Source organism: Gossypium arboreum, chromosome 3 (assembly GCF_025698485.1).
Source record: "Gossypium arboreum isolate Shixiya-1 chromosome 3, ASM2569848v2, whole genome shotgun sequence".
Classification (NCBI taxonomy): Eukaryota; Viridiplantae; Streptophyta; class Magnoliopsida; order Malvales; family Malvaceae; genus Gossypium; species Gossypium arboreum.
In genome coordinates this window covers 101,919,426-101,932,845 of record NC_069072.1, presented here as the reverse complement: position 1 = coordinate 101,932,845, position 13,420 = coordinate 101,919,426, and the positions used below count along the sequence as shown (strand labels likewise).

General features: G+C 36.3%; 1 long non-coding RNA gene across 1 annotated transcript; it reads right to left on the bottom strand.

Moving 5' to 3' along the window:
* Nucleotides 1-9,977: 9,977 nt before the first annotated feature.
* LOC128290127 (uncharacterized) lies at nt 9,978-11,655 on the bottom strand. The gene is made up of 3 exons (XR_008279770.1): nt 11,583-11,655; nt 11,033-11,118; nt 9,978-10,222 (listed from the first exon to the last, which is right to left on the bottom strand). It is a non-coding gene; the product is annotated as an uncharacterized LOC128290127 (long non-coding RNA).
* Nucleotides 11,656-13,420: the final 1,765 nt, after the last annotated feature.

The window sequence follows — 13,420 nt, the reverse complement described above, 5'->3', positions numbered from 1 at the left end:
TAATTTAGTACCTATGACTCGAGAAAATAGCGTTACCAGAAAATAAGTAAAAGTGTAATTATGATTATATTTCCATGAAATCATGTTGATAATTTGCTTAATATTTTCATATGGACTTAGTAAGCTTTAAGCTTACTCCCTCTTTTCTATTTCTTTAGTGTTGACAGGTTAGCTCGGGGTTGGAGATCTTCGGAGGCAACCTCACACTATCAAGCTACCTCCTTTGGAGTATTGATGAATCTTAATGTCTTCAAGTGAGTGGCATGGATAGGGACTTAGTTTTATGATAGATGCTGTTATGATTAGCCATATGTATTGGCTTATATTGATTCATTGTATATAGCCATGAGATGTGGCTTATAATGATTGTGACATGTAAGCCTAATTATCCATGATAAGTTCTAATGCTCGTGATGCGATGATGTGCTTATGCTTGTGGGATATGTATGGTTGGAATTATGACATATATTCATGATGGGTGCTTCTTGACCGATCGAAATAGTCATAGCCACGTGGTAAATGTATAATATGGAAATAAGTTGATAATGTTTGAACATGAATGCTTGATGTTGATTGAAGCTACTTGATAAATTGATGATTATGAAAGTTTGGTAAAAGTGGTCATCAAATGATAAGGTCAATGAATATAGGATTGTTGTGTCTAGGTTTGATATTACATGAGCACGTGTAAATAATGAATGATAGCATGTTAAAGTTAAGAATATACCTTAGTGAAGTATGTTAAATCATTAAAATGATGCCATGATGTATATCTTTGATATGTGTAAAGATGTAAGGGATTAATGGTAATAAAAGGGCTTGGAAAATAACTTAAGTACAAGCGACACAGGAAAAGACACGACCATGTGTCTCAACCGTGTGGAGGACACGGCCAAGCACACGGGTGTGTGGCCTGGCCGTGTGGTTAAATTTGTTTTGCTGACATCATAAACAGAGAGTTACACGTCCTAAGGGCATGAGCGTGTTGGAGACACACGGACGTGTGACCCTGTTTCATGAAAATTTCTCTATGTTTTCCCAAAACTTTCTAAAGTTCTCAGTTTAGTCCTGAACCACCCCGATGTATGTTTTAGGCTTCGAAGGCCTGTATAAGGGACGATATACATGTGTTTGAAAAATTTTAATTTTGGACGAAATTTTGTGACTCAGTTTTGCATGTTTGTGAATGTTAAGTCCGGTAATGCCTTGAACCCTGTCCCGGCGTCGGATACGGGTAATGAGTGTTACAAGTTGTTTTAGTAAAATATTAATTATAATAGTTTGTTATTAAAACTTCAATATTTTGTTTTTTTGCGGAAGCTTTCAAATTTTGTTGCGTAATCGTGGTGTTTTCAGAAAACATTTGTTTATATTTTCTTGAAAATCTGAGACCTACTACCACCAGATTAAAGTTTAAATAACTAAATCCCAAAATTTAAAAGAAAAATTAAGAAGGCCTTATTACATAATGAAAACCCAAAATAAGGTCTTAACTATAATATTAAAAGAAACTATGTTGAATGGCCACCTCTGAGTCCTCCATCGCCTCGATCCGTCTAAGCCTGGGGATTTCCTGCACAGATAACAAATGGATGAGTTTACGAAAAATCAGTGTGTCAAGTCTCATAAAAGCATACAGTCCGAGTAAACACTATCTGGGCCTAAGCCCATTTCAGTAACAGTAATAGTCTAGGCCTAAGCCCATTAATATATCAGTACAATATGCAAACAAGAGTCCTACCCAATCTATCCTCTACACACCATCTCCGTACCAACCCTACACACCATATAGGAATTAAATCGACCCACCCAACCCTACATACCAAGTAGTACCGATAGCGACACTAAAACAGTATTTGCAGCAAAGATGTCAGTAATAGGCTTATAGCTTTTTAGTACACTTCCTCCAACATCATATATCCCACCCCATGTAATGCAACATAATATAAATGTATATACAATAAGAATGGCATGCTCAAACAGTCACACATCACATAGGGGTATATCAGTCATTTTACCTATTAGGGGTATAATGGTCATTTCATGAATATAGGGTCTAAGGGTACTTACTGACTGAATAGTAGGTCTACAGTCGTCTCGGGTGACCTGTGCAACCCTAATAGTCAATTAGTGATAATGGGTCTATAACCCATATTGCGGGCCCATGTGGGCACACATTCCCGTGTGGCCCGTAAAGCCCAAAATGACCTTGGCCGTGTGAATGGCACAGCCTGGCCCAACAATCTCTACACGTTTGTGTGGTTTACTCGTGTGGGGAGCCCATGGGGCCCACACGGCCCATTTTCGTCCCAACGTGGTCCAAAGTGACCCAAGCCCACAAAATCGCTCGTGGTGGTCTCTACGATCAAATGTTCGCGCTTATGAGTTCAGATGACCACAGGAGCGAACGTACGCCTGTGCAGCATCAATGGTAACGATTTTCGGCTTTTATTGATTTACGATTGATGCAGTGTGATTACACACACCTGTTCACGAAAATGTGTGAAGAATCCACAAGTACTCCAACCTACATTCATTCATAAGATTCAGTTAAACGTATGTTAATCAACCTATCCAAAACCCCCACCAAAATAACTTGTCCAAACTTACCCCTCACTTGAATAGATCCGTAAAATATGGCTTACTTGCTAAATCCACTTGTAAGAGACCAATCGATAGGCCTTAGGGGGTTATCAAAATGCAGAGTCCAACTTAGGTGAAAAAGAACAATCGACCACCACCACCAATCGCCGAAAGTACAAAGGATGGTAGAGGTGAACTATAACAATCACTTCCTCTATCAACAACAACAGAAAGAAAGAGATGTTTAGAAGGAAAGATCTTAACAATAGAGAGAAGTAGAAAGGGAATCACAAGCACTTACCGAACACCAGAGAACTCTCACTAGCCGAAAACAAGATAAAAGAAAAGAGGAGAAGTATTCTGTTGATCCACAAACTTGGACGAAGGAGAGACCCAAAAATAAACTGAAATGAGGGGAGAGTAGATGTAACCAGTTTACACAATATGAGAGAAAAAACATGACTAGAAACCGAAAGAATAAAGATGAGAAGAGAAGAGGGATATACAGCTACTGCTCAAAAGAGTAAGGAAGAACAGATTTTTGGTCAAAGGCACAAGGATGGGAACGATAGGACGGGTAGAAAACCGAAAAGAATGAAAGAGGAGAGAAATACCAAAAAGGCCAAGGTAAAATTTGGCTACTCAATACAAGCACAAAACCAAAGATAGAGAAGAAGCAAGGAGAGAATAGCTACCAAAAAGAACAAAATTTCGGTACTAAGTGCCTATGACCGATTTTGCACCAAGAGAGACCTACTTTTGGCACCCAACTACTACTCCCCCAATCTCTCTCCCAATCCCCCTCGATTTCCTCAATTGACCGATTCAAACTCCTTCAACTACTCCTACAATTCGGCTACATGATCCCCTTACTCCACTCAAACACCTCAACCGTCCAAGCTTCAGAGTTCCAGTGATATACAACTGCCTACACGACACAACAGTAAAAAGACATCCCTTATGTGCAGTAGGACTCGAACTCAATTCCCTAAACATTAGCAACACGCCATTTGCCACTAGTCTAGCCAGCTTTTCTTGTCATGCAACACTCACAAAGTCTACTAGCTGAAGTCAAGGGTCTATTCAAATAGAACCAAAATTTTTCTCAATCCAGGGCTTGAACCCATGACTTCTCAAACACTCCTAGAGCACTAAACCACTAAGGCAGACATACATTCATGCCACATCACAAAAAAAATAATTTTAACAGGGTTTTTGGGATTTGGGGCATTACAAGGCGGAACATTTGAGAACTGTTTTGCAGACTTTAAGAGATAAACAATTGTATGCCAAGTTTAGTAAATGTGAGTTTTGGCTCCGAGAGGCCAGATTCTTAGGACACATCATGTCGGGTGATGGAATTAGAGTTGACCCAAGTAAGATCTCGGCTATTGTTGAGTGAAAACCGTCGAGGAATGTATCAGAGATTAGAAGCTTTCCGTGACACACCTAATGTGACCCTAGTCGGAAAGTGGTTTCGGGACCACAAAATCGAGTCACAAAAATAATTAGATGTTATATTCTGTGCTTATTATATGTGGGATTTGTATGTGTGAATATTTTGTGCCTTGATTTTATCAATTAGGTGCTAATTTATAAGAAAGGACCCATGTGATAGGACTTGAAAATGTGATAGGTGAAATTTAAAGTGGCCAAATAATGCATGAATTATTGACATGAGGGACTTGCATGTCAAATTAGCCAAAATCTAAATGGTGGCCGGCCATGCTATGGGGTAAGGCATATTATAGACATATTATGTTAAAATGTGTGGGAAGAATAATAAATAAAGATAGGAGTGGGAGGAGAAACCAAAGTTGTCTCCCCCCCCCCCCCCCAATTGCTGTGAATGGAAGAAAGAAAGACTTCAACTTTCATTTTCTATCTTGCTTCCTTGTCTCTTGCAAAGGAAGCTAGAGAAGATAGGCCAGCTGCATGTAGTGGAAAACCATGGAATTTGTTTGCTTCTAAGTTGAAATTTTCAAGTAGAAGGCTAAAAAGGGGATTAAGGTATGTTAATGCTCTTTCATTGAAAATCTTTGTATATTTGGAGTGGTCATCAAGTATAGAAGCTAGCTCATGGCAAATGTTTTTTTTTTATGTGTGAAGATGACAATCGGCTATGTTGAAGTGCTAAATGAGTGCTAAATTGAGCTTAAGATAGTAATTAGAATTTGGGAAATTCATGCATTTTGTGGTCCAAGGGTGATAAGAACCATACGGTTATGGCATGTAAGCATGAAGATTGTGGAAGTCTTAGAATTGACTCAAGTGTTTTCGTCATTAACATATATATATATTGCCGAATGTATGCTTGAAGGGTTGGTTAAGTACATTGTTGTTAAATGCTTGTTGCTTTGTATAATTGTTGTAGCTACTAAATGAACTTAGGATATTATGGATAAGTTCAAGAATGGCAAAATTGAAATGAAGTTGCTTGTGCGAATGTACATATAAGTAAGGGAGTTATGTTATAATAGAACTAAGTGTGGCTAGTAAAGCCTATTTAATTTTCTTGCTATGTTGGACCATAAATATGATACATATTTAAATCTATTGTTCTAGATATAGATTAAATGATATGTGATTGCCAAATGTGATTGTTAAGTGAATAATATTAGTTAAGTACCTAAGCAAATCTATTGTTGTACTTAAGCTTAAACATAAAGAGGACCAAAGTTGGATAAGGAAAGGGAAAAAGTGATCAAATAGCCGCCGAGATCGTTCGACCACATCCGAGGTAAGTTTTAAGTGATCAAACGTTGAGTAAATTCAATCAAAATAGGACATAATGAGTTGATTTAATAAGATATGATGTGGTCATGATATGTTTAAAGCTCAAATGGTAAGTTCATAAGTGTTTGGACTTGGAAATTTAAGAGCAAATTGTAATAGTTTGCTTAGGACAGCTGCAGTAACGTGATTTTAGAAAATCACCATAAATTGTTGGTGTGGAATTATAGGCTGAATAAAATATGTAATCAAAGCTTAATTAGTCTAGTTCCTTATAAAAGAGTCCGTGTGAGCAAAGAAATTTTCTATAAAGAGATATTTAAAGTTGTGCGGGACAGTGTCGGAATGACTCCGAAATCCCCTATTCTGTTTTTGGAAAATCACTATAATTTGTACAAAAATGGTTATGAGATAATATTTATATGCTTAGACTCCTTAATGAGTCTAGTTTCAAATGGAATCAAATAGAACACATTATGAATTCTGTACAATGAAAAATTTGATTCGTAGTGAAGAGTGGTCAGATTAGTCAAACAGTGCAACAGGGGAAACTTTAAGAAAAATCTGGTATTGATTGGCCACACCTAAAATTCTGAAAATTTTATGGATGAAAGATACATGAGTCTAAATTCGGGGAAATTTAACGGTAATTGATTTTGAATTTCGTAGCTCCAGTTATAAACAATTTAGTGACCATTGCTCAGGAAAACTGCTTGTAGTGAATATGTGATGTTGTTGTAAACTTTGATGAAACTATTTGAGTTGCTTATAAGCTATTGCTGAAATTGATGTACAAGAAAAATATGAAATTTGTATGAGGTATATATATGTGATAAGGCCTAATGGCCGATGTGATGAATGTGAAAGTGTGTATATATGTGATAAGGCCTAATGGCCGATGTGATGAATGTGAAAGTGTGTATATATGTGATAAGGCCTAATGGCCGATGTGATGAATGTGAAAGTGTATATATATGTGATAAGGCCTAATGGCCGATGTGATGAATGTGAAGGTGTATATATGTGATAGGGCCGAATGGCCAATGTGATGAATGTGAAAGTGTATAAATGTGATAAGTCCCGAAGGGCATTTGTGTCAGTATTATATCCGGGTTAAAACCCCGCAGGCTTTATGCGAGAATATTATCCTGATTAATGTCCGTAGGCTTCGTGCTCGTACTATATCCGAGTTTTAAAGACCCGACGACTAAATGCTAGGATTCAAGTAAGACTTTGATATTGAGTATCTGCATTAAGTTACCATCAAATAAGTATTATGTACTTAAGATGTTCAGGTACGTATCACTTACTCATCGGTGGAGTGATTTCGAGGTGAATTATCAGTATCAAAGAGGTAAGGATTATGATTTGTAAGCTTAAGTATGGACGTGATTATAAACAAGTGGAAAGGATTATTGAAAGCTGATAATCGATGAAGCATGTGCTTTGGAAATATTTGACCATCTAGGTCATTATTATTCAAAGTATATATGTGGCAGCCAAGTGTTGCGTTTAATGACATTATAGATCGAGATGAAGCTCTAGATTAACTTCATCGAACAGTTGAAATGAATGACCAATGATAGTGATTGAGAACACTTTGTTTTGCTTAAAACTTACTAAGCATAAATTGCTTACTCCGTTTCTTTGTTCTTTGTTTTATAGATTTTGCTCGTTAGCTATCGGATTCGGGATCATCAAAGTCGAAGTCATCCACACTATCAAAGCCCCCTATTTTGGTACAATTTTGGTTGAACTTTGAAATGCCATGTATAGGACTACCCTTTTGTTGTAGGTCATGTACCTTTTGGTGTGTGTAAACTTGGATAGCCATGCGAAAATGGCTCATATACGTTTTTAGCATAGTACTATAAACGTTTGTATGTTGATCATTATGAGGTATGATATTGTTTTGAAATGGTTAGCCATTGGAATGGTTAATCATGATCACTCTTTGTGGTATGTATGTAAAAAGGGCCAATTGAATCATGAAATCATGAAATAGGTAAAGCCTACCTTAAAGGCAGATGCTGACAGCAGCAGTGATGTGGATGTGAAAAATCACTAAAAATAGTAGGAATGGTATTAAATAGTGAATAAATTATGTAAATGAACTTGGATGAATCTAATTTCATATGCAAGAAACGAAACGGTCATATGAGTTATATGTTAAGAGATATTAAAGTTCTCGTGAAACAGGGCCAGAACGGTTTCTGGATCCCCTGTTCCGACTTTGGAAATTCATTGTAAATCAACCAGAGATAATTAGGAGTCATGCCATATATGTATAGATTCCTCTCTGAGTCTAGTTTCTATAGAAACAAACGGTATTAGTATTGAATCCCTGTACAGGGAGATATCCAATTCGTAACGCACAAAGTTCAGTGTAGTCGATCCCTGTAAAAGGGGAGACTTTAACTAATAAACTGTACTAATTGGATTGACCAAAAATTCTAAAAAAAAATCTGTAGATGGACATATGAGTCTAGTTTCAGGAAAAAATTACGAAACTAATTTTCAAGCTTTGAAACTCAAGATATGATTTTTAAGGCGATAGTGATGCAGTAACCAGCTTGTCTGGAAATTTCTAAATGGACTGTGAAAATAGTTAAGTCTGTGTGCACCTTGTGTTCGATTCCGGTAACGGACTCGGGTACGGGGTGTTACACTTTCTAAGCTTAGTGAGTTATTATAGACGATTCATTAAAGGTTTCTCCATGGTTGCTAATCCAATGATGAAGTCGCTACAGAAAGGTCAAGTTTGATTGGACGGAAAAATGCCAACATAGTTTCGAGAAACTTAAGACGTTGTTGACTGAAGCCCCAATTTTAGTGCAACCGAAATCGGGAAAAGAATTCATAGTGTATAACGATGCACCCTTGAATGTATTAGGATGCGTGCTCATGCAAGAAGGCAAGGTGATAGCATATGCCTCGAGACAACTGAAGTCATATAAGAAAAATTATCTGACTAACGACTTAGAATTTGCAGCCATAGTGTTCGCACTAAAGATTTGGAGACACCACTTGTATGGCGAGAGATGTCGAATATTCATCGACCATAAAAGCCTAAAATACTTGATGACTCAAAAGGATTTGAATCTATGGCAATGAAGGTGGCTGAAGTTGATTAAAGATTACGAGTTAGTAATTGACTATCACCCGGGAAAGGTGAACGTGGTCGTTGATGCATTAAGTAGAAAGTAATTGTTTACCTTGAAAGCTATGAATACTCAATTGTCTGTAATCGAGGATGGTTCGATTCTAGTAGAGCTGAGAGCTAGACCTATGTTTCTTCAAGAGATTTGTGGAGCCCAGAAAAGTGATTAAGATTTGCAAGCCAAGATGACTCAGTGTGAGGCAGTTAATGAATCAGACTTTCGAATTAGTACCGATGGTTGTTTGATGTTTCAAGATAGGGTCTGTATACCTAGAGATGATGAGCTTATTGGGAAAATTCTTCACGAGGCACATAGTAGTTGTATGTCAATCCATCTGGGTAGTACCAAGATGTATAATGACTTAAAGAGATTGTATTGGTGGCCGGGTATGAAAAGAGACATCTCAGAGTTTGTGTCAAAATGTTTGATTTGTCAGCTAGTGAAAGTTGAGCACCAAGTACCTTCCGGTTTACTTCAGCCTGTGATGGTTCCCTAGTGGAAATAGGATCGGATTACCATGGATTTTGTGATGGGATTACCGTTGTCACCAAGAAAGAAAGATGCTGTTTGGGTCATAATTGATCGATTAACGAAATTAGCTCACTTTATTCCGGTACATACCGACTACTCACTTGATAAGCTAGCCGAGTTGCATATTTCTGAAATTGAGAGACTTCACAGAGTGCCTTTGTCGATTATTTTGGATAGAGATTTGAGGTTTACTTCGTGGTTTTATAAAAAGTTACAAGAAGTTTTGGGATTTAAATTTTAGCACGACTTTCCATCCGCAAACTGACGGCCAGTGTAACACCCCGTACCCGAGACCATTTCCGGAGTGGAACACGAGGTGTTAACGGACTTAATTCATTAATTAAACAGCTCATACAATTCATTTTAAAATTTCCAGACAAGCTGGCTAACTGCATCATAGTCGCTTTAAAAATCATATCTCGAGTTACGAAACTCGAAATCCAATTCCGTAAATTTTTCCTGAAACGAGACTCATATATATATCTACTAATTTTTTTCTAGAATTTTTGGTTGGGCCAATTAGTACAGTTTATTAGTTAAAGTTTCCCCTGTTTCAGGGTTCAACTACTCTGACCTCTGTGTATTACGAATCAGATATCTCCCTGTACAGAGCTTCAATGACTATGCCGTTTGTCTCTAATAAAACTAGACTCAATAAGGAATCTGTACATATAAAGCATGACTTCTAATTATCTTTGTAAAATTTATGGTGAATTTCCAAAGTCAGAATAGGGGATCCAGAAATAGCTCTGGCCCTGTTTCACAAAAATTTAAACATCTCATAAAATATAGCTCATATACCTGTTTTGCTTATTCCATATGAAAATAGACTCATCAAGATTCGATTCCATCACTTATTCATTATTTAATTCCATTTCTACTATTTTTAGTGATTTTTTAAACTCACGTCACTGCTACTGTCTGAATCTATTTTATGGTAAATTTTACCTATTTCATGGTTTCCATGGATTAGCTAGCAATTTGACATACATAATACCAAATATGATCATGATTAGCCATTCCAATGGCTAATCATTACCAAGCATTTCTATTTCCATACCACTCAATAACCATATCATAAGACCATACATATAAAATGATTATAATGCTATACATGCCATACTCAAAATATACAAGCCATTATGCCAAGATGGTATACGGATAGTGTGAGCGTGCCTCCGACCGTTTCCGATTTCCGAGCTGGCTTGTCAACACTACGAGGAATGAAAAGGAGGGAGTAAGCATAAATGCTTAGTAAGCTCACATGCAAATAGCAAGTAACATAACCATATAAGCAAACATAAAACATCATTTGCATAATCATCACCAAGACATTCATATCACCTTTTCATTTATCATCTTACCATATTGTTGTTATATCGAGTTTTCAACCCGAGGGTTAAGTACATACCTGTTCAAAGTATCCATTTCACAACACTTACCAATACGTCCCTTTCATCTTGAGTATTCCTCCATTTGAGTAGAACTTTACCGTTGAACACATCGGAATATAATTCGGATACATGGATAACTTGCACATAAGTGCCACATATGTAGCCAAGCTACCATGTAACCCGCCCATAAGTGAACTCGGACTCAACTCAACGAACTCGGGCGTTCGCATCCATAAGTGAACTCGGACTCAACTCAACGAGTTCGGATGCCTAGTTACATCTCACGAACTCGGACTCAACTCAACGAGTTGGACGCTCGCATCCATAAGTGAACTCGGACTCAACTCAACGAGTTCGGATGCCCAAATATCCCAGTGACATGTCACTTGTATCCTAATCTATTCACGAGGTTCAACGGACCTTTTTCCCAATCATGTGTCTCAACCATCTTCTACGGAATCGATACCGATACTCGGTAGTATTTCACATTTTCCAAGTATATCACATAATTTGACATATTATCAAACAATTATCACAAGTATAATATTTCATAATAATTATCATATCATTTAAAAACATTAAAACATTTAAAATAATAACTATGTTACCAACATTTACATATGAACTTACCTCGTATGCGAAAATGGCTATTTTTACCATTTCGTCCACAACTTGGTATTTTCCCCATTTTAGCCCGAATTTCAGTTTTCCTTGCTCTATCATTTAAAATACAGTCTAATTAGGACTCACATTATTCAAATTGACCCAAAATCATATTTTGGAAAAATTACAATTTTGCCCTAAACTTTTGCATATTTACACTTTTGCCCCAAAGCTCGTAAATTAAAATTCAGCCTATTTTCTTATGTTTTATGACATTCTGATCATTTTTCCTTCTATGGCAACATCAAATTCTCACTCTAACATGTACTTATGACTATTAGGTATTTTTACCGATTAAGCCCTTTTGCTCGTTTTCACTTAAAACCGAGTAGCACAAGTTGTCTAACATAATTTAAAACCTCATATTCTATCATAAAACACCAAAATACACAAATTTCACCTATGGGTATTTTTCCAAATATAAACCCTAGGTTAAATTATTGCTAGCATAAGCTAAATCGAGCTAGGGACTTCAAAAGCGTAAAAATCATTAAAAGCGAGGCTAGAACGGACTTACAATCGAGCTTGGAAGCTTGAAAAACCCTAGCCATGGTTTCTCCTTGCTATATTCGGCCATGGGGTTGAAGATGAGCAAAATTGGCTTTTAATTGTGTATTTTAATTCATTTTACCCTAAATGACCAAAATGCCCTTACTACTAAACTTTCCAAAATTCCTTTCATGTCCTAATTTTTGTCCATAGACTTAGAAATTGGTAAAATTACTCTTTAAGGACCTCTATTTAATAATCTAACTCAATTTTATGCAAAATACTTCTAGAACACAAGTTTTGCAATTTATTCAATTTAGTCCCAAATTTCAAATTAAGCACTTTATGCATAAAATTTCTTCACGAAATTTTCACACAATCATGCAATCATATCATAGACCTTAAAATAATCATAAAATAATTATTTATATCTCGGATTTTGTGGTCACGAAACCACTATTCGACTAGGCCCAAAATCGGGATATTACAACTCTCCCCCTTGAGGATTTTCGTCCCTGAAAATCTTACCGAAAAGTGGTCTTCACTTTTAATCTCATATTTGGTGCTGAAGAACTTGCACTTAGACTGTACCTCAATACATCTCTTCAATTTCTTATATGATCTAAAAGCTTACGTCTCAACTCTCAACTGTTCTTAAATTTTCAACCCTTCTTAATTTCCCATGATATCATGACATAAAACCGGATCTCAACTTGATTTAATGGAGACCGAATTCCAAGAAATCCAACAATCAAAGAGACTTGAAATTCCATGAATCGATGAGTAGGAATTCATTCAATACGAGATGTGATTTATAGATCTCGCCAAACATTTAACAATAGGATACATCACATTTTCCTTTTTCCGCCATAGAAATAATTACGATATGGCCTCAAGAATAATCCTTCTCATTTCCATCCCAATATCAACATTGACAAGGATAATTTTGATAGATCCCAATGCTCGGCTTTAACCCTTTAACAACTCCGATTTTATGTAACATCGGATGCTCTAAACTATCACATTACCTCACCGTCTTGAAACACATCACAATTCATACAACAATACATTCTTGAAAGTCGAAGTCATTGCTCAATGTAGACTAGTCTAGTTCGGACGCTTGGTTACCAATATTCTCATCTATCCGAACTCATCAACATGTAATAAACTTTTCAGCTTTCACAAGATGGAAACCTTATCATTCGTAGTGACTTAAACTAATATTCAACTCTTTCTATTAAATATAGACTTCTCGTTCAAACTATTTACTCTTTGATCTGTACAAAATGAAATTCTATTATCAAACTTGGGAAAATAATCACGACATAATTGTCACATGAAATCTTTCAAATAAATAATTTACCATACCGACTAAAACTCGCTTTTATCACCTATGCCTTTCTTGATGTCAAATCCTTACACGAAATTAGAAAAATCCCAATACTAAAATCACCACATTACCAAGATCAAATTAGAAGTATAGTCATATTTGACATGATTATCACGAGTTGAAGAACCCACTTCGAACATGAGTCGTAATTGACAAATTATGGAACAAAGATAACAAGAAAACCGAATAAAGAAATCCAAGATAGAGAAACCCAGAATAAAGAAATCCAGAATAAAGAGATCCAGGATAAAGAAACCCAAGATACGATACTATGCCGGAGAATCGAAAACCAAATTCATAGAGAAAATACAGAATACCCTGATAATTCTTCAAAGAAAGAAAGTCCAAAAGAAAACATTATTTAATCCCACTGAAATCAAATATAACAAGATCAATATATCTTCCCATACATATATATCAGATGAAGCATCAAGTAGAAGAAACAGAATCATAATATCATATGAATTCTCTCATCA